Genomic DNA, 22,040 nt, shown 5'->3' with positions numbered 1-22,040 from the left:
ATTCAGCGGGACAGCTCGGAATTTACACTGGAATAAGGAAAAATCAGGATTAGGCACCATCTGTCTCAGAGAGGGAAGCGACCAGAATTGCTCTGCACATTTGAATCCTCTTCCCCCATTTCTTTAATCTCTTGCACATTCCAGGTTTTCCATTCAGCTCCGGTGACAAAAGATTTTACAAAATGACAGTCCAGATTGAGAGAACAGAAATTACAACCTCTGACAAAAGAGATGCCAAACTTTTTATCAACGCTAAGTGCTCCTTCCACGCAGACCCTGGGCTGCAATGGTAAATATAAGGCAGATGTCGAATGGAAATTAAACATTGTGCTCCCAGGGTGGCCTCGGCTGCATTCAGAGCTTGATTTAAAACAAGGCCAGAGTTCTTTCATCATTTCTTCAAAAAAAAAAAAAGTTTCAAACGTAAAGATATTCCAAACAGGCGCATACTTGACCTAGAACTTGGCGGTGCAGGACAATAAATGAGTGGAGAAAGCACCAGCACGGGGGAGAAAAGGCAAAGCGAGTTGTCTGCAGGATGGGCTGGGAGAATTTGGTCCTCAAATCACTCCTATTTCGGCATCCTGAGAGTTAAGAGGGAAGCCAGGTGAAATCTCTTGGCCCCTTTTCTAAATTCCCACCAAAAGCTCTCATTTGGAGGCTCGGCCAACTCGATATTCTGCCACAGAACCAAAACCAAGCCCAAGCAGTTTGAGGAGAATTTCTCTGCGAGCTTCTTTAAGACTTAAACCATATTTACATCTGTGCCTGGTATTATTAGACATGATAAAATAGCACGAGACGTTTGCAATGGCTCAGATATTCAGCCTCAAGCAGCACATATTTGAACGGTCTGCAGTGTTTGCTTTTAATAATTTCTGATCATATAACAGCTCAGCCAAAAGAACATAATAATAGGCTTGCAAAAATTTAACTCCCAGATCATTAAATATCCTGTACACTGAGGGCAGCGAGGAAAAATTTAAGGATTGAAAGGACGATGCTCAAATTTACAGAAACAGTTAAAAGCACAAACCAAATTGCTTTTGCTTCTCTTTCACTTTGTTAGATTTTTTTTTTTAATGCAAGTGAAAATAAAAATGAAAGTGAAATGAGTAAAATATTTACAGCTTGAACACATAAATATGTTTGCACTCTTCTGGGGCAAAATTATTAGAAATAATTTTCTCCTCTCAGCAATTTCACCTCAAACATAGTAAAACAAAAAAACTTTTGAGGCCATGACTTTGTAACCTCCCTGAAGTTTTGAACACGGCCAGAGCTGGCCTGTGCACACAAGACAATCAAACACACGCTTACATGTCAAGTAAACTCCTGTCTGTATTAATTTTTCCCCCCTGTACCAAAGGAAGAAATTGTGACAAGATTTTACTTTGAATGCCCTGACAAAGCAGCACTTTCTGGACACTCAACCCCTTCATCTCCCAGCACAAGATTCGATCAGCTGAAACACAAACCTCATTCTGCACTGAGAGATTTTTTTTTTTCCTCCCCAAATAAAACCAACTTGCAAACAGCCTCCCTGGCCTTTTTAAAACCCGCTTTCAATTGCTTTAAAACATAAAATAGAGATGGATGGATGGATGGATGGATGGATGGATGGATGGATGGATGGATGGATGGACAGCTAGAGAAATGCTTTCAGTCATGCTTCCTCCCCCCCACACACCCCTTTAAAATTGAAAAGCATCAGTATCCAAATAGCAACAGGAAATTTTTACCTTGTGGCTAAATAGCTCACTGTTCACTTTGCAGCTGCCTCTATTTTTTGCTGGGCAAAAAAAAAAAAAACCCAAAAAAAAAAAAAAAAAACAACCACCAATACAAAAGTCTTTCCTAAGAAAACCAAGCTTTTGACATAAGGGCAGCGCCAAACGCAAACCTACAAAGAAATTTCTTTTTCCCCCCGTCCCGTCGTTATAATTCCTAATTTTGTGGGATGTATTGCTGGGGCTGTTTATCATAACAGTGTGCAATAAAAAGGACGACTAACTCTTGCAATTTTCTCCCTACTCCTCCCCTTGACAGGGGCCACTGATAGGGAAAGAGGCTCGGAAAAGCAGAGCAGTGAAAGGCTAAGAAACAATAGGCAACCATGGCTTTGACAATGCAGCCCTGAACCCTTTTTGCTCCCGCTGTGACACTTGCATTCAAGAGCAAGGGCGGCTGCCATCATAAGAATGGACAATGGCATAAGGAATACAAGGGAGAGGTGGGGGGGGGATAGGGGAAAAAAAAAAAAAAAAAAAAAAAGGAAATCAGATGAATTCAGAGCTAAGATGGCAGAGCTCTCACCTTTTCCGCTTTTTTCGAGTAATCTGGATGGAGACGTCCCGCAGAGAAGAGATAAAAAGGGTTGTGCTGAACTGTTGGATGGTTCTGAAGACTTCTGCATTTGCAAACGCATTTTAGAACTATTTGTAGGGGTATATATGCTGCATGCCATCTCTCTGTCTCTGTCTCTCTCTCTCTCCCTGTGTCTCTCTCTCTTCTGTTTTATGTCCTGCTATCTCCATCACACACCTCTAATAGTATGAAGACTTTCTGCCCGTGTAAGTAAGTGAGAGTGTGTGTGTTCCTTAATGTTTGAATCAAGACACACGTCTGCATGCATTTCTAATCTAAGGAGCCTATAGCAGTTACTACAACTATCAATTAGTCAGCAATAGCTCGAGATCCCCATGTGTCTGGGTGAACAAAGGTGAGAAACACATGCAAATAGTCCTCCAGCACCTGGGTCACGTACAGTAACTTAGCCAGCAACAAATAATTGCATCTGTTTCTGCCTTTTTGCCGTGCTCCTCGCTGGTTGGGATGCAAAGTTCCAGGTTATTAATGTGGAATAGCAGCACAATTAGGCATGGCACTGTATATTTGCAGCCCAACGACACAATAAAAGGGAATTAAGCTGAGCTGGGATGGGAATAAACGGGGGACTTTAAGGGGTTTAAAGTAAAAGATGCTCTGAGCTGTAGCAGTGCTTCAATTTTTTTTATTCTTTTTTTTTTTCTTTTTTTGGAGCAATTGTTCCTGAGTTAAAGGATGCGAATGATGTAAGATGTATTTGGTCGTTTCATATCTGTTAGATAAGAAACTGATTATTGCAGAGGAGACAGAGTGGATGCCTAATTTCCTGAAGTTAAGTCCATAAAGAGGGTAAGCTAAATCTGTTACTATTTTTTATTAATTAAGCGACTGTTACTTCTAAGATCATTTTAAGGGTGTTTTTTTCAGATGTTTCAGACTTAAGCCAAACAATTAAGAAGAAAGATACGGTACCTTTTACTCTCTCCTTCTTCTTAACCTCACAAAAAAATGAGCCTCACCTTTAAAAACTGTCAGAGTCAAAACGGACTAAAAAAGAAACAAACCAAAACAACCCTAAAAAAATTAAATTAAAAAAAATAATCAAGAGCGATAAAATGCAAAAAGCTCCGAAATCCAGCACCGCCCTGACTCCACCACAAGAAAAGACAGAGCTAGGCTGCGATCCAGAGAGCATTTCAGAGGTGACAGCACAGGCTGGGGACAATGTTATTTACACAGATCTGATCAGAGCGGCCACGGGCTCCAAACTCTAATTGAATTTGCAGAAATTATCCAGCCCGCATTTCGGAGTGCGGGGAACTCCGAAAATGAAGCGCTTCCACAGAGTTTGGGGCTGAGAATAAACATTTTCTTTTCCCCCCTCCTGTAGAATATGCTGAGGGTCCTGCAAGGCTGCACAAACTCTCTCATAATGTCCCTTTCTCCTGATCTCAGCTTCCCTGGGAGGATAATTAGTGACACCAAAGGCAAAATATCCTCGCTGCTTTTTGGGCTCGGAGGAACTGAGTTTATTTAGCTTGAGACAGCGTAAAGAAAAAATAAAAATCAAATTAAATCATCTTCAATTTCAAATAACTAATAATAGCAACCCCTCCCCAGCTCCCTCACCTTTTAGGAACAGCCAGTGGCTGGAAGGTTGGAGCTGCTAACGACACTGAAGGTGCTCAAGATTAAAGGAGAGCTGCAGGAACAGCCCGAGAAGCCCTGGGTGGGAGCATCCCAGAGCTGAGCCTGAAAATAAAGCAAGAAGGGGCTGGAAAAACCCCGCTGCTCGGTGGGTGTTGTGCTCTGCCCCAGCTCCATGCCCAAACTTAGCTGCTGGGAATTGCAGGAGAACTGGAGAACCAGCACCTGCAGGGGCCGGGCTCTGCATCCCCGGCAGGACCAGGGAAAACCCTCTCCAAAAAAAAAGAAAAAAAAACCCTACAAAAATAATCTCAACCCTCTCGCCGAACAATGAGACCTTAAAAAATCCACGTTCGGGAGGGTATTCCGTGCAGATAGGCAGGGGGAGGGGGCGGGGGATGAGGACATTTCCCATCACTGCCGTTTATTCCTCAGGCTCGGGGAAAAAACGGTTTTTTCCCCACTTTAATGGGAATTACTCATCTCGGTCACTGGGCCGGTCTGGCTGCCTGCAAATGTCCAGCTCAGGTGGGAAGGGGTGTTTGTTCAGGGGTCAGGCAGAGAGTGATTACTCGATGTCTTTCTGGGGGTGAAAAGTGGTTAAATAATAGTGAAAAATGGTCATTTCTGTGGTGATCTGCCTGCTAAAACACTTGGGCACGCAGATCTGGGGATGGGAAAGGAGCTGAGGGAGGAAGATGGTTAAAACAGAGAGCTGCCTATTCCCAGCACTATTTTACATCCAATTCTTCCAGCTTTTAGCTTCCTCAACACACCCCATTCCCATAAAATAAGGCAGCTTTCTTTAAGGATATAAAAAGCCCCACGCAGATGAATAGACAGCACTAATCAGATGGAATGTAATCGAATACTCTTCTTCATCTAATCTGCCTGCTCTGTGTAATCTCGCTATTCTCCCAGCTCCAGCATTTGTAACAGGCATGACATTGATTCCCATCTCGGATAATGTTATTTCAGTGTTTTATTCTCAAATGAGCCTACAAGTTGGGTGGCTGCTTGGCATTCCAAACTCTTCATCAACTTCGCACGGCGATCTGGGGGTGTGAAGAGGAGCGGGGCTGCTCCTCTCTGCTGCTTTTGAGTGGTTGCATCTCCCAGCCCTCAGAGCCTGGCACGAATTTTGATGCAGACAAAAGAACCCGCAGAATTTAACCACGGAACTGCACGGGATCAGCAGCGAAAAAATAAAAATTAAATAAACCCAAATCCCACCTAAGCTCATTTGATAAGATCTGCCTGCAGCCAGCGGCGGGGAAAAGCTGAAATCTTTGCACACAGAGCTGGTGTTTTGTTCTTTTTTTGTCTTTTTAATGTTTTCGAAAATGCAGAATGATTTCCTTAAATAAACATTTCGGCAGCGTCCACCTAGGTTTTCCCCAAAGAGAAAGGAAAGCCTCGTGTAATTTTCCAGGACGAGCAGGATTCCCAGCTAATCGGACAAATCGTTCTGCTGGGGAAATGACAGCAGTGGGGAGAACAAACAAACCCTCTCAGACAAACAAATATATTTGAATGTAATAAAAATGTTGACAACCGTTATGTGATTAAAGCAATTGTTTTATTCATTTAAGGCCTCACCATCAGAATAATTTAAAATTAAGTGAGAAACATCAGCCCCTTGGGTTTTGCAGAAGATATTTAATTTGGAGGAATAGTTGTGGGGTTGTCTTTTTTTTTTCAACATAGCTATTTTCAACGTTGCAAGATAAAGCTCTCTCTTTTTTTTTTCTAATTTTATTTTAAGAATAGACCCCATTTAGGATTTCACATTGTAAATCTCCCTATGTCTGAATGCTGTTACAAGGTTTGACAATGAAAGAATAATTCATGTCAGACAAAAAGAGCCCTTCAATCAGCTTCATGCAGCTTTTCTCCTGCAGGGCTATGCCAAAACGAATGTGGAATCCTGAACTGAACCATCCATCACATTTCCCGAGTCTTTCAATTAATGACACTGCAATCAGATCGATGGCGTGTAATAAGAAAAGAGCTTTGCATTTCTATACCTATTAATTCGCTGAGTAACTCCACTGGTAAAACGTGACCAGAAAGGGAAGAGAAAAGAAAATTTCATCCTCCTGGCGAGATTTTGGGGGATGTTGAAGCCACGCTGGACAAGGCTGGGTGTCACCCCAAGCCCTGCTCAGAGCAGGAATCACACAGGTTTTTTGTTGTTGTTCAAAAGCAGCACAGCCTCTCTTGCAGACAGGTATTTTCTGCTGCTAACAGAGCGTTTTTTAGGGAGACACCCTAAAGAGGAGCCCCCTTTCCTTGCAGGCTGGTCGAGGGTGTCCCAGGGCGGGATGTGCAGCCTCGTTTTGCAGGGCAAAGGCAGTAATTCAGTAATTAGCCACCAAATTCCCAGATCACAACACGCGCCGAGCACGGAGCTGCCTCACGCAGCGACTGAACCTCCAACAAAACGAGCTGGGAAGGGGGTGAGGGCAGGCAGGACACACACACACACCACAAAAACCCCTCCACCAGCAGCCCTGGGATGAAATCAGGGTGACCTCACGTCGCTGAACTGGCATAAGATATTTTGGATCGATGACAAAAAATTATCGAGGCTTTGCAGAAGGGAGCTGCCAGGCACATTTCAATTCCCTTCCTGCAGGCGCTGGGGGGATTGTTTGGAGAAGCAGGGAGCTACAGGCAAGGGAAAAGTGCAGCTCACCAGAACACAGGTGTGATTAAAAGGAGCTAATTTGCAAATTTTTCCTCTTTGCAGGTAGATTTTGTGCCTTAAAATGCCCAGCTTACAAAATTCCATCTCTGAAAACCGAACTCGAACCAAGGGGCTTCGCCACCGTGGAAGGAGGAGGAGACAAGAGTTGATCTCCAGTGGTGAGAGACAAATCTTGGCTCCAGAAGGATCCCCTTGTGTTGTCCTGGGCAGGAAACTGGAGGTGAAATGTCCCCACCAGCCCCAGCCCTTCCTCTGGGCTGGAGAATTCTTCAACCTCCAGCACTGACATGAATTTCAGCAGCTTTGGCTTCACCTCAAAGGAAAAGGAGCTGCAGCTGGATAGGAGATGGACCTGGGTCAAAACCTACAAAAAGACCTTCTTTTGGGAGCAATAGACTTTCAGGGAGGTTGTGTACTTTGGAAGTCTTCAGAAAAGGAAAAAAAACAAACTTTATGAGAGAAAACAAGGAATGGAACAACAGGAAACAAGGGAGGTTTTCAAGGTTCACTTCCCCAAATATCAAAGAGTGCCCTTAAAGGATCATTTCTGGCTTTGCCTCTTGACATCTTTTACGATCAGATTTCAGCAATTTCAAATTTCAGCAGCCTCTCGAAAATAAATTTTAAAAACAGAAAGGAAAGAAGACAAGAAGAAAGCTTTGTGAATGCTGCAGCTGAATGTCCCCATCACAGGGAGCAGACACAGGGTGAGAACCCAGGATGGGAAAGAGAAATCCAGGGCGAAACCGGCAAAATGGGACAGTGCCCATGAGCTGACCTGCAAAATAACTGCAACTCAGGCACAGGCTGAGGTGCCCAGACAAAGAACAATAAATACATAAATCATGTCAAAGCACAGGCAATCCCTCTGCAATAAAACAGGAGAGCTGAATGCAGGCTAAAGAAATCTGAAAAAATGAAATCTGGGATGAGGAGGGGCGAGGCCGAAAAGGACGTTCAATAGGAAGGCGAAAGCAAAATATTTCTATTGCACATCAGCACATGTTGTCCTCTCTCTGCAGAGGACACAAAGACACAACTGTAGGTGTGTCAGGATCCCACAGCGTTTTGGAGGAGCAGATTTTGGAGCTCAGGGGCAGCACTCACACCTCAGTGACCTCCAAGGAAGAAGCACAGCACCACTCCTGGCCTGCAGAAAAACAACCCGAAGTGGTTTCAGCGTGCCAGCAGCCCCACACAGGGAGGTGTTTTCAGTCCCAGGGGTTGGGGGGCTGTTCCTGCCACTGCACAGGGTTCCCACAGCTCATCCATGCCTGGAGATCTCCAGCTCTGAGCAGAGCCCTGCCCACTGCTGTTGGATAATTTATTTTTTTTTCTGATCTAGAGGTGGGGTGACTGAGAGGTGTTTTAAAATCTTTTGTTTTATTTTTAGTTTTGTGAGGGGTGAGATAATCTAGATGTTATCATTTATGTTACTATAATTAGAAGGTGTTTTGTCATTCATAAAAAGACTTCTAATTCCTAGAAATTACTCCACGACCTAAAGAAGATCAACAAGATCATAGAAAACATAAAGCCTCTACAACCTAGACTTCCCTCTCTTTCAATAATCCAAAAAAACTGCTGTCATCAACTTAAAAAATTATTTTTTCAACACTCCATCCAGAAGATTCTCCTCAATTTACCTTTTCACTTCCAACCACCACCCTGCAAGGCTCAGTTTGTGCTCCACGGCTCCATGAAGTACAAATGTCCTGTTGGGAGAGGAGGGTGCTGCTGCCTCCAGCCCTGATTTCAGCCCTGGCTGCCTTCCAGGAGCTCCCAGAGCTTCCCAAGGCACGGGCAGCCCTGCTTGCATCTGCTTCCCTCTGCTCTAGCTGCAGGCAGACTCACACACTGATATTTTCTGGGGTTTTTTGCTTTTAAAAGAGGTTTGGACAAGCTTTTGGGAGATTTTCTCAGGGCCCTTCTCCTCTGTCTCAAAGGAGCTTGGGGAGTGATCGCTGCAAATGAATTTGATGAAGAGAAGCTTCTCTGTTTGCCTTGGTCAGGGCTGGGGCAAAGGCAGCATCTGGGCTTGGGGGGAAGCATCTGTCTGCAAAAACTGCCAGCAGAGCCAGGGACCTCTTGTTTCTGGACACAGAGACAAAAAAAACCCCACCTGGACTGCCCAAAGCAAAAAAAAACCCACCTGGACTGCCCAGACCAAAAAAAAAACCCAACCTGGACTGCCCAAAATAAAAAATCCCCACCTGGACTGCCCAAAATAAAAAATCCCCACCTGGACTGCCCAAAATAAAAAGTCCCAAGAGAGTAAAATCTCTCCCTGGACTGCCCAAAGCCATGGCCAAGGCCAAGCTTTGGGGCCAGCCCTTTGTCCCGTGCATTTCTGGGAATTCAGCTGCCAAGGTGCAATCCCAGCATTGCAATAGTCATCATTTCTTTGCTTTCTTTCCACTGCAAAGACACTTTCTTCACGCTCCTGGTGCTCCTGCCCATGATTAATACAACAATTAAGGTCATCATTAAAGCAATCAATGCAACAAGGGCTCTGCTCCTCAGCCAGCACCTGGAAAATGTCCCTGGTGCCTCCTTATCTGGGAACCCAACTCAGCTTTCTCCACATCCAGAGTGCTGCAATCGTCCCTTTCCAGCCAAATAAAAGTATTTCAATATCTGCCTTTTACAAATAATTATCTGACAGCACGAGATTATTGAAAGGTAGATGAGAAAATGAAAACCTGAAGGTGGGTGAGATGACAGAATTAGAGCTGGGTTGGGTTGAAAGGAACCTTCAGGTGCTAAAGTATTTGGAGGATGTGCATGGAATTATAAGGTTGGACATGGTTTAGGTTCTTAAATAAAGGGAGGGACAGATATTAGGACAATTTTGTATTTTCAACAAGACAGGAGGACCCTTTAAACTGGAATGCCAATGAGCTGAGGAGTCCAAGTCCAGAGTGGGGCAGGGATCATCCCAGCTTCCTATTCCTCACCATGCCATGAAATTAAAAAATCCCTTAAGTTTTGTTCTGGGCTCTCTCCACAGCGTGCCCTCATGCTCTGGTAAAGCAATGGAATCACACCCCAAATATTGGCAGCTCCCAGGTTTGTTTTTCCCAAAGGGACTCTGATCTCTGGGGGCCACTCCTGCTCTCGGTTGACACCAAAATGCAGCTCCCAGGCTGGAACAGCCATCCCAGGGTGTTCCAGGACAAGCTCAGCTCCCCAGACCCATCTGGAGGGGATCAGGACACACCGAGGGGAGGGAGAGCACAAAAAGGAGTTTGTTCATTGCCCTCTCTCAATGTCCCTGCTGGGATCTCTGCTCAGAGCCACAGGGCTTGGGGTGGGTGAAACCCGGTGGATTTATTTCTCCTTCTGGAGGGGTGGAAAACTGAACCACAGCAGGATTCCCAATGAAATGTGGAGGCTGCTCCTCCTGAGAGCAAGAGCCAGCACCCCACACAGCCCCCAAAGTCCATCAGCCAGCAGCACTGAGCTCCTGTTCCCTCATCAGCAGCGTGCCCTCAGTCATTTCAGCAACAAAAATATTTCAGTGGTGACAACTTGGTTTTAAAAATAATCTTTTTATATTTTTTTATTTCAAAAGTTGTGCCTAGAGATGCTAGAAAGATTTTCTGAATGATGGGCTCTACTTAAAAACACACAAAAATCCCCAATCGGCCTCTGGGTTTTTATCTGCATCTTCCAACTACTAAACTTTTAAATTCTGGGCATTACATGTTTGCAGCTGACACTGTACTCATGATTTTTATTCAAAATGATTGAAGGAGTCTCCCCACACGTGGAAACACTGCTAAGAAACTCATTTTTAAGTAGTTCAGAACATTCCTTCTCTGGACCTGCCCCCTTCTCTTCACTGGTTAAGGAGATGCTGACTGACCAGCAGCATTCCTAATTTTTAGATATTTACATCTACACCTCTCCAAATGTGCAGCCCTTGGATGAGGAGCATGAGGATTTCCTACAGGGCTGTGGCAGCCAGAAACTGATATAAGTTTTGAATTTCCTCTGACATTTGAAAAGAATAAATGTCCAAAGCCTTGGCCAGTATTGAACTGTCCCACACAACTTTGTGACTGATCAGTTTTGGGAATTCCTTGAATTGGGTGAGCTTGGGAGACAGTGGTGATGGGCAATGTTATTTGTGCTAGTTAAGCAAATATCTCATTAATTCAAGTGTCTAATTGTTACCTTGGTTCTCACCCTCTTATTGTTCTTCTCCCTCTCTTACACTTTTAAACATAACACAAAAATAGATTTGCTCTTGGCAGATATGGTGATAACTCACAGAAAAAGGAGCTTAATCTTAAATAACGCCAGGATACAGGAATAAAACCAATCTATTCACATTCCTGTGGGCTAGAAAATAAATTTTCTTCACTCCAAAGCTGAGAAATGGCATAATTGGGCCCTATCAGATGCTTATCAGATTGATGCCAGTGGTTAGTGAGCCCTAACTGCAAACACAGACATATCAGTGCTCCTTTGCCAGGGAAGTCACCTCTCTCCAAGGGTACATTAGTCACAGGGAAACTGTTGAACCTGGAGAAATAAAACTTTCCTGGTGGTCACAGTAGTCGCCTGGTGGAAGAGTTTATTACCCTGACATTAGGCTGTAAAATTACCATTATTATTGAACTCCAAAGTGAGCGCTGCTTTTCAGCAGTGGATTACAACAGGCTGAGCGTGCTCTGAGGGGGATTCAGAGCTCCAGAGGCACAAGATGAGGAATTTCAACTCTTTGGGCTCCCTGGAGGATGTGCAGGAGCTTTAACACCTGTCTGGGAGAGGTCAAGATTTTCAGTTGCCCGTCAAAACATTCCCAGATCAACCCTATTTAAGGTTGTTTTTATCAAAACCTTACATTTAGTAAAAATATAATGACAATAATCTCCTCTAAACAGTTCTTGTCATCTAAAAACACAGAAGAGATGATCCAGCAGAGGGTTTGGACTCCTGTGTTCACCTTGATCCCTTCCCCAGGGAGCAGAGGCCAAATGCCCTGGGCAGGGTGGGTTCACTCCCCGGGGTCCTGGACACTCCAGGTATTTATCCAGCACCACTGGGCTATTTTCCAAATGTTTCAATCCAGTTTCTTTCAGGAATTCAACTTCAGAAAGATGTTTGGGAAGAAACAGCATTACCACATCATAACTCTCATTACCTATGGGCTTGCTAAAGAAAATAAAGCCTGGAGAAGCCCTTGAGAGGGAAATTCAGCCTGGTCTAAATATGTGGGGTCAGCAGTGAGGGTTTATCCCCTTTTTCCCATTTTTCCCATTTTTCCCATTGGAAATCTGGCCCAATGAATGCAGCAGAACTGCAAAAGCAGCCATCCACAAACCGTGATCAGAGGCTGAGGTTTCTAAACCGTATTGAGGTTGCAAAAACAAATTGACATCAACATATGGGGGAAGTCTGAAGTTGCAGCAAACATTCGCAAATGTGAGAAACTTTGGCATGCAAGAGTCCCCATTAAATTCAAATACACAATGCACAAGATTAAAGTTATTCAGAGGCATTAATGTTTGCGAGATCAGACCCCTGAGATGTCTCTGTGTAGTAACAGTTACTTTAGGTTTAATCTGTTATTGCATTAATATCTATAAAGAGCATATATAAATACAAATCAGATGGCAGCTGCAGTCTCGCTGAAGAAAAAGATTGAAGGGCCTGGGGGGAACTAAAATTTCCACGATGGGAATTTCCAGCATTTTGGCGATTCTCATCCTGCTCAAACTGCAGCTTTCTTTTTTTTTTTTTTCTTTTACACAATGCACACACACACAGATATGTGTGAGAACAAAAAAGGCAAAGAAAATAATTAGGGAAAGGAGAGAGGGACAATAAAAATTATTTTCAAGTGGACAGATTGCCCTTGCACAGGAGCAAGTGATGGTTTTAAGCATGGCAGCCCCCCTCAGATTTCTGTGAAAAGCCTGATGTGCTCTACTTAACACTTAAGAAAATTCACTGGGGAATAATGACCTCTCATTTATTTTGGCTACAGTGATGCTCGTCTGTGCTTCTGTTCATCTCACTCTGAAGATTTCAGGGGACTTCAGAGCCGGAGCCTGGCTCATTCTGCAGCTCCTGGTAGTTAATCTGCTGGGGTATTTCCCCAAATAACCATCTGCTGCACCTTGTATTTGTTTCACTCCCCGACTATCTCAGCTCTTGGTCCGTCCTGCTGGCTTATTCAGCACTCTTTAAATTTCTCCTCTGGCCTTATGTCTGCTTGCTTATGTTTTGGACAGACAATAGCGGTGATACAGGCCATTATTCATGAGAAGCTTCAAGTGTAACGTGAGAAACATCTCATCTCCTGACCCCTGTTAGCATAAGAATCGCTGATAAAATTCTGGACTGAAAGAGAAGAATCTTCTGGGAAAAATATCGGCAAAAGTTTCACTTGAGATGGGTTTTGTAAGAATAATCCAGATTAATTCTCTGCCTAAGGACCAGATCTAACTCCTGGTGCAGTCACCAGGACTCTGGAGAGGCGCTGTGGCAGAGACCTTGAGGCCTGTGGAATTTTAAAGAGAAGAATATTCTTTACACTCCCCCAGCCTGTGCTCGTGCACTTTATATTTTTTTACCCAATGATCACAAAGTGATTTCCACACTCGAGTGAATGTAGCCTCCAAACACTCCCAGAGAGGGTGTAAATATTGATTCCACAGCTGGATCACCTGAATTAAAGATTGGAGAGATCTCCTTGGCTCATGTATCATCAAGTCACCAAGTCTTAACCAGTTTGTACTTCTTTTAGCAGAGTTACATAAGAAAGAAGTTGGGGTGAAGCAGTGGGAAAATCACAATATCTGTCAAAGATCATCACTGAGGCTACACCTGATCATGGGAAGCAAATTTTGGCCACAGTTTCTTCTTTTTCCTTGTGTCAACCCCAAGCAGACTCACAAGCAAAGAATTGATGCTGTTCGTGCCTCCGGTGGGATTTATTTCCCACCAAATCTGCCATCAGCTGAGTTCCTGAGTCTGTTAAGCACAAACCCAACACCCCTTTAAGTGAAAAATGTGAAATAAATGGCAAACAAACCAATGAATGCCCTTGGATGGATTAATGGAAACAAAAATCTCCGTTTGCTCACTCCAAATATCCCAACCCCAAATGGAAACCTGCCAGGAATGTTTATGGACGCTCCAAGTGCTAATGGCATGCAGAGCCTTATCCTTCAAATCTCACAGGTCAGTGGAACAGGAATATGTGCATTTCCAAATGCTCCTTGCTTGGCTGATCCATCAATATGATAACTAATACATACTTAAACTCCTCGATGGACTCCCTGAAATTAAAACAAGCAGAGAGCACGGAAAAAGCTTAAATCACCATTACCAATGGATTTCAGATAAAAGTCGAGGAATAATTCCACAAAGATCACCCAACATAACCACACAAAACAGTTTTGGAGGTGGCTGAGGGAGGTGGGAAATGGAACCAATTCCATTTTGTATGCAGAGGCAGTTCAGCAAAAACTCTGCCCAGATTAAAAGCTTGACAAAGTTGCTCTCCTCACTAATTGATGGGTAAAAAAAATTAGTAAATGAAGAATTTTCTGTTTCCAATAGTGACAGAGCAGATGTTTGCTCAGAGACAGATTTGGGGACAGGCTACACCTTTTCTCTCTTTGTTTGGGGAAATCCAGAGTGGCTGCTCATGTTTTTTTTTATGTTGAGCATGGTCTGGGAGATCCCTGTGGTCACTCAGGGTCACTTGTCCTGGCTGTGTCCCCTCCCAGCTCCCTGTGCAGCCTTGTGAGAGGGGAGAGGTGCAAAAAAGGGCTCTGTGCAAACTCTGCTCAGCTGGAACTAAAACATCCCTGTGTTATCAGCACTGTTGTCAGCACAAATCCAAAACACAGCCCCGTGCTGGCTTCTATGAGGAAAATTAACTCTCTTGCAGCCGAAATTTCAATTTCAGCATCAGGCAGAGGTTTCAGCTGAAATGGGCGCCTCAACGCTGCAGACACACTCCCCTCTCACTCCACAATCCAGGTCCTTAAGGAAAATAGCAAATATTGCCCAATTCCCCACAAAAACAGGCAATGAGGAGCCCTGGAAGAACAACCTCAGCTGTGGATCCCGAGAGCATTTCCAACACAAAACAAGTGAGCCATGGGTGGGGCTTAACGCTGAACTCTCACAAATCTGAGAGGAGAAGTGCCCCTCTCTGGGCATCCCTTGCTGTAAATCCTGGTCTGGGGCTGTCTCTGGGGCTCTCCTCTCTCCCTGCAGCTCTTTGATTGCCCTGCACGTTTGCAGCTTTGTCATTCCTGGCTGACCCTTCCCAAACCTCAGATGTTTTCCTCTCGGTGCTGCGGGAGCATTATCTGTGCTTAGCAAGAGAGCAGCCCAGAGCTGGGTTACTCTTAAGGCTTTCAGGGTCTCCAGCAAATTTTTGAGAGGTTGGGGAAACCAGGAGGAGAGATGGGAGCCATTTCCCCCGGAATTTCAGCCTTTATTTTCCTTTCCCCTCCACGTGCAGCCAGAAAAATACCACCACACAAATTTCTGGTTGTGGAGCCATTCCTTGGAGAACAGGACAGTGGCCAAATCATGTCCAAAACTGTCCAGATCTCCTCTTCCTGCTCTCTTCTCCCCTCCACACCCAGAATCCATTGTAAAAAGAGGATAAAAGATGACTTTTGTGGATTGTGAAGTTGGCTACTTCAAAAAAGTCAGACAGACTCAATCAGCTGAGCCCAAACTGGACTCCAGGAGATGGTCAGAGGAACTTAACCCCAAATCTACTCTAAATCTTGGCACCTCCACATTTCATTTGGGCTTCTCTGACCTCCTTTAGCCTCTTTTCACACAAAATTTGACTCCTGTGTGGGGCTGCTTTTGGAGGTTTTTGGGAGCTCTTGTAGGTGCTGGTTTCTTTGCAGGGGCTGGAGGAACAGAAATTAGCCCTAAACATCTTGGATTTTCCAAGAAGAAATCTTTCCAGGAACAAATGAAGGAAACAGGCTCCCCGGGCCCCTCATAAATTCTGGCAAGGAGAGGCCTGTGCTTCCATGGAGGACATTTCAGAGCTGCATTTCAGAGGCACTGCTGAATGCTGTGCATTTACAGGCAGCGATGATGTCTGCAAAAGGCCTGGCCCACAAAGGTGGGAGAACAATGCAGCAAGAAACAAATGAAAACCCTTTTTTTCCCCCTTCATTTAACTAAAAGAAACGAGGCCTGATTCCCTTTGTCTGACACCAGTGGGGCACATTCAGTGCCCAGGAGTTCATCCTGATTTACTGCAGCACGTCCCAGCGCAGGAGCCACCCCGAGCTCCCTCAGCCAGGGAACCCAGCCCAGCACAGCTCCCACACCTGCAGCAAACTCCAGCTCTCCTCATCACCCACCTCCCCTCCACGCTTCCTGGTGACCATGAAGGCAATCACATGAATCTGTAAGTCTGAGATGGGGGAGCAGTGTGAGCCTCCATGGCTGGGTTTCTATGGAAACAATTCCCCCGGCATCCTCAGTCCACATTCCGTATTCCTGTCTGGCTGCCTCCTTCTCACACTCAGAATCCCTCTTCTCCAGACACTCAGCTCTGGAGGGTGATGTTTGCTGCTCCCTCCTGAGCTGGGCGGGAATGGGGTGAGAGAAATGGGGCAGCCACTGCTCCCCATTGGGCTGGGCAGGAATGGGATGAGAGAAATGGGCAGGAATGGGATGAGAGAAATGGGATGAGAGAAATGGGGCAGCCACTGCTCCCCACTGGGCTGGGCAGGAATGGGATGAGAGAAATGGGCAGGAATGGGATGAGAGAAATGGGATGAGAGAAATGGGGCAGCCACTGCTCCCCACTGGGCTGGGCAGGAATGGGATGAGAGAAATGGGCAGGAATGGGATGAGAGAAATGGGATGAGAGAAATGGGGCAGTCACTGCTCCCTACTCAGCTGGGCAGGAATGGGATGGGGCAGTCACTGGTCCCCACTAGGCTGGGTAGTTCTGGGATGGGCAGGAATGGGGCAGTCACTGCTCCTCACTGAGCTGGGCAGGAATGGGATGGACAGGAATGGGATGGGGCAGTCACTGCTCCCCACTGGGCTGGGCAGCACTGGGATGGGCAGGAATGGATGGGACAATCACTGCTCCTCACTCCTGACCCAAAGGAATCAGGATGAAGGTAATGGCAACACAGTCTCCATGAACTCTTCAGGGTTTTGCAGTTTTAGGACTCAAAATTAGTCCTAATCACAGAGGTTTGGCCCCTTCCACCCCTCAGAGAAGATCATGGCTTACAAAGGAAGCTGATATTTGTAGTAACTTCCACGCAGAAGCTGCCACCTTTCCACCACCTCCTCCTGCTCCCTGGCAGCTTCAGCCATCCCATAAAAGCAATTACTGATGGGAAAGGTGGCAGCTTCTCAAGTCCCCGTGCAGCCAAGCCGCCGGGCTCCAGCCCTGGGATGGAACCTCTCCCTGCCCAGCTGGAACAGGGAGCAGGCGAGGGAGCCAGGAATTAACCTCTCACTTCAAATTTGGCCACCATGCTCCAATTAACACTCCATCCTCAGGACAAGTGCCACTTCCCAAGCACCAGGGCCTCCACCACTTCCCTTCTGAGACTGTTTCCCAGTCCAACGGGCTTCACACTTCATTTTCCTCAGATCCAGCCCCTGGTTTTAATTGCTCAGCCTCACCGTGACTCAATCCCGGGGAACAATCCGTGCCTTGTGTGTGCAGAGCAGCCACCACCCCGATCCCCTGAGCAAGGACAGCGCTCTGGGCTCCTGGGGCTGCCAGCCTGAGCCTCTGTGCCAGCCCCACTCAGTGCCTGGGCACTTAGGGACTGCTCCCCTGGGCTCGTGCCATGCACACCCAGGGCTGGGTGACACCTGCAGCCCCTCACAACTTCATCCCACAGCTTCTGGGACTGTTCAGACTTTTCTCTGCTGGTTCAAAAGCTGCCTGTGCTTCTGCAGTGAAGAACAAGGTAACAGAAATGCCCTCTCTGTCCATTATTTGCCAATATTCAGCTGAGCAATTAAATGTTTTAAGCTGGCTCTTGCCAGCATTTCACAGAGGTGCTATAGAAGGAAGATGTCCAAAAATCTTCCACAGTTAACCACCCTGCACTCTGGATACACCAGGAGTTACCTTGCAGGAGTTAAAACACCAGTCACCTCCCTAAACTATCACTTCCACCCCTGCTGTGCCAGTTTTAAAAGAGTGCAAGGGCCACATTTTTAGACAGTATAATTTGGCCCAGATCCCCCGGCTCCATTGTTTTCACTGGCACTGGGGTAAGTTACACCAGATGAGGATATTGCTCGGAAAAGATTTTCCTTTAAAACAAACACACAAACAAAACCATGTTCAGACAAGACCAGGGATTTTGGAGCTGCATTCCTGTCTCCAGAAACTTCCAACAACTCGCAGTAGTCTCTGCTTCACCAAGCCACAAATTTGTAACGCTTTAATCTTTCCATGTAAGTCAGTTCCTCTCCTCCCTTAATTGTTTTTGTTGCTCTTCTCTGAATTCTGTCCAATTTACCACACAGTGCAGACTCCATCACATCCAAAGGCCAGAAGGATGGTGTACAGAAGCTCATTTTCCAATTCTATGACCTCAGTTCTTGGGAGGATTTCAGAGCCCAGACACCAGGCTATAAATGAAGAATGTGCGCCCGTATAGCTGGGTAATTTAAATGCATTTTCTGTGAATAAATCTACTCGGTACTTTCTTGATCTGTACAATCTTCTGCCATAGGGGCCTAACATAAAAATACTTCAAAGGCTCAAACAAATTCCCTCAAGATGTGATCTTCAGCATTTCAAAAGCTGAAAGACATAGACAAGGTTTAAAGTGATCATGATATATTTTCAAGGTAACACTCTTCAGCAACTCCTGTTCACCCATTTCTTGAAAGTGAAATTCTATCACCTCTCTCTATATAGATCTTTTTCCCTTATTGACTTGCTTATGAGCAAGGCAAAGATGAAGTGAATTTGACTTTTGGTTAGGGTTTATTAGACCTCATTATCTTTAAATGAAGCACAGCAATGCTTCCTTCCTTCAAATACCTTCTAGACAGGGCCAAGTGGAAATCCTGCAGCCACAGACCCCTCACCACTTCCCTCTTGCAGCACTAAAAAGTTTAAATTTGGATTCAAGTTTCAGCCTCCATCTCCCTCCCCGTTTCAAGCTGAAACACGACCCTGTGTAGTTACACTCCAGTGAAAGATTATTTTTATGTCACACCTCAGTCCCATCTCTGATATTAATTATACACTTCGAGCCTGAAGTCAAAAGAGATTTTAAAACTGGTGCTCTGGGCTGAAACCAAGATTCCTCCTGCCTGCCTTCCAAGCAGTTCCATAACAACCTCCCCGAGACTGCAGCATATTTAATGAGAATGCAGATGATCAATTGCAGCCCGCCTTGCACGGTTAACTCAATCAACAAACTACTAATGACTCCAGCATGTTACAGCTTTTTTGGCTAATGAGAACCGCATTGACCAGATTTTTCCCCTTCTCCCAGGATCAAACGCCAATATGGAACGAGTTCTGCTCCAACTGTAACTTTAGCCTGCAAGCAAAGCGCTGCCCGGCCAGGGGACAAAGCCTGAGTGTCATTAGGGAGCAGAAAGAGCCCCCAGAGCCCTGGGCCAGCCCTTCCCAAGGATGTGTCTGGCTGGTGAAACCAAACTCCTGAGAAACGCTGAGCTCCCACCTTGGTGCATTTCGAGGCAGAAAAGCCTTTTGTTCCTGCACCGTCCCACTCCTCCTCCTCCTCCCTGCTTTCTGCTGCAGGGTAATTTGTAGCAGGTGAGAAGTAAATACCTTCTGCTTCCTCTCTCTTTCACTTTTGTTGCTGCAATTTACCTCCATTTTTTTCCTGCCTCCTCCTCCAAGCAGAAGTGAATTGACCTTGTGAAAGAATTCAGAGATATACAGAGCTCACAGAGTTAAAAATGGGAGTCTTGCACTTCTTCATCACCAACAGGGACCCTTTCCCACAAGGGAATCCAACAGCTAACCATGCTGTGAGTGAGGAGTATTTATTGCAGAGCTTGAGGTGGGAAACAGCTCCTGGGGTGTTTTCCTGCCTGTTTCCAACCATTGTTAAACAAAGATTTGCTCCCATGGAAGGAATTCCAGTGACTCCAGTCACCTTTGGACCAACACTTTGTTTCTTTACCAAAGAACTTTTCTGATGCCCAAAATGGCCCATTTCTGAAGCAGATTTTCCATCCTGCACCCTGGAGAAAGCACAGTGCTCCAGTCTGACCAATTCCTCTCCATCAGGAGCAGACCTTGCTGTCGCTTTTGGCCACACCATCGTTTTGCTGGGTGACCTCCTTTCCCCAGTACTCCACTCCCCTCTGTCAGACAGGGATAACACAGAAGGTTTGGTCCTCTAGGAAATAAAACTGCTACAGCAAAACCTGAACCAAGCATTATTTTGCTTCTGATCACGCTCTGCCATCCTTGACTGCCACAAAACCAAGCAAAAAGTGGAGAGAAGGAGCAATTAGGGCTGGAGAATCAGCTGGAAAGCATCAATCCAGATATTTTTTTTCAGCCTAAGCTCATTTTTGCTGGGATCACTCTGAACAGAAGTCATGGAGGATGCACAGAGTGCATCACTGGGGACTGCTCCTTCCTCTTTAAGAGCTGCTGCTGCACAGTTCCCTCCACTTTTAAAGGTTAAAATGTTAAATATCAGCCAAGGGATGGTGGGGGCCCACGCTTGACTTCATTCCTCCCTTCACCATGTCCTGGGGCCAGGAATTCAGACACTGAACAACCTCCCTGGGCTGGGAGCTCCTCGCCTCGGGCTGCCCTGCCCCTCTCTGCAGTGGGAAATGTCCTGTTCCAGCCAGGCTCTGCTCTGCCCACAGCTCCACCAGCTTTCTCCTGCTTTATCCTTGGGATTCAGCCCTCCCAGCTTCACCTGCAGCTCCTCACACACCTTCCTGCTCCCTCTGACTGCAGCTGTCACCCTACAATGCCAAAACCCTTTTGTGGCCTTTTCCTACTCCAATTTCCATACTTCTGCACCAACATCCTCTCCCAAGACCCACAGATCTCTCTGCTGTGGGGATCTGTCCTGATAAAGGATTTTTTTATTCATTTTTTTGTTCTGAAGGGCCTAGTTTTTAACAGTTCACCACCCTCTTCTTACACAATTCAGTTTTTCAAGAAGAATTCCAGTGCCTTGTGAGCTGGAGCTCCTCATCCACAAGAAATGGATGTTGAGAGCCCTGCACAAACACTGCTCATGTTTATCTCCTCCAAACACTAAAATTTTACACAGAAAAATTCAGAATTAGTGCAAAAAGGGTGAGATTTAAGCCCATTGTTGTCCACTGACAGCAGATAATAGAAGAGAAGGTTGGAAAAGCCCGTGGAGTCCAATTGATGCCTTGTGCAGGCTGGCCTGGAACAGAGGCTGGAGGAGTTAAAGAATAAAGCAGGGATTTATTAAAAGGATCTCTTCTATGGATGCACCTTGGGCAGCACAAGAGCCCAGCCAGGGCTGCACCCAAGGTGAACCCAAATGGTCCCAAAATGAACCCAAGATGAACCCAAATGGTCCCAAAAGGAACCCAGGATGAACCCAAATGGTCCCAAAATGCACGAGCGCTGCCGGGGTCTCTCCCTGGGCTCAGCTCTGCTCCATGTGCACATTGCAGTTCAGTGTCCAATCCCACTGCAGCCCCTGCACTCCCATCCTGCTTGTTTTTCTCTCTCCAGCCCACGGGGTTTGTGCTCCTGGGCTGAGATTTGGATCATTTGTCCTTGGTGCCCAGCTGGAGCAGGAATTGTTTTGTCTCCCTGCTCTGTGCACAGCTCACCATCCCCTGATGTGAACCCAGACCCAGACACTAAAGCAGCACAGAACCTGAAAATAGAAAAGCTCAAACTTAAAGCATCACAATCATTAATCCAGGTAGGAGCCATTCCCTCCCAGCCTGGTTCAGGAGATGTCAAAGTCCCTTTATTCTCCTGGGCATCAAGAAGCCAGGTCTTGAAATATGGGTCTGGCAACTCCTATGGAAAGTAACCTCACATTACAGTAAAAATAACTTTACCAATGCTCTGGGTTCTCATTTGTAAATGGACCAGGGCTTTAGCACAGCCAGGTTTTGGTGCTACTTCCTCAGATTGCTTTTAGGTTCATTAAGCTCCAACTTCAGGAAGAAAATGGTAGCATTTGATTTATGGGTGTGGGGGGAGAAGGATGAAATGAGCAATAAATCTCCCACCAGTGGTGTTCCTCCAGCTCTCTGCCAGCCAGAGCAAGGAGCTCCCAGATTCCAGCCCAGGATTAACACCTGGTGGCCAGGGAAAAATAATCCCCTGCTCCATGCCTCAGTTTCCCTGGTCAGA

At 45.7% G+C, this 22,040-nt stretch overlaps 2 long non-coding RNA genes across 11 annotated transcripts in view; one reads left to right on the top strand and one right to left on the bottom strand.

The window, feature by feature from the left end:
* The window catches only part of LOC135285505 (uncharacterized), a 134,753-nt gene that overhangs the window by 100,248 nt on the left and 12,465 nt on the right, over positions 1-22,040 (bottom strand). Inside the window, exon 1 of one of the 10 annotated variants that reach the window (XR_010350317.1) lies at positions 2,317-2,454. The exons of 8 other annotated variants lie outside the window; for them this stretch is intronic. This is a non-coding gene — a long non-coding RNA (uncharacterized LOC135285505). Of the gene's footprint in view, positions 1-1,742; positions 1,797-2,316; positions 2,455-22,040 lie in introns of those variants that run through there. One more of the 10 variants, XR_010350322.1, reaches the window with a different exon arrangement.
* LOC135285507 (uncharacterized) lies at positions 3,043-9,770 on the top strand. The gene is made up of 2 exons (XR_010350328.1): positions 3,043-3,177; positions 6,728-9,770. It is a non-coding gene; the product is annotated as an uncharacterized LOC135285507 (long non-coding RNA).

The sequence above is a fragment of the Passer domesticus genome, chromosome 23, assembly GCF_036417665.1.
Source record: "Passer domesticus isolate bPasDom1 chromosome 23, bPasDom1.hap1, whole genome shotgun sequence".
Taxonomy (NCBI): Eukaryota; Metazoa; Chordata; class Aves; order Passeriformes; family Passeridae; genus Passer; species Passer domesticus.
This window is presented reverse-complemented; position numbering and strand designations above follow the sequence as displayed.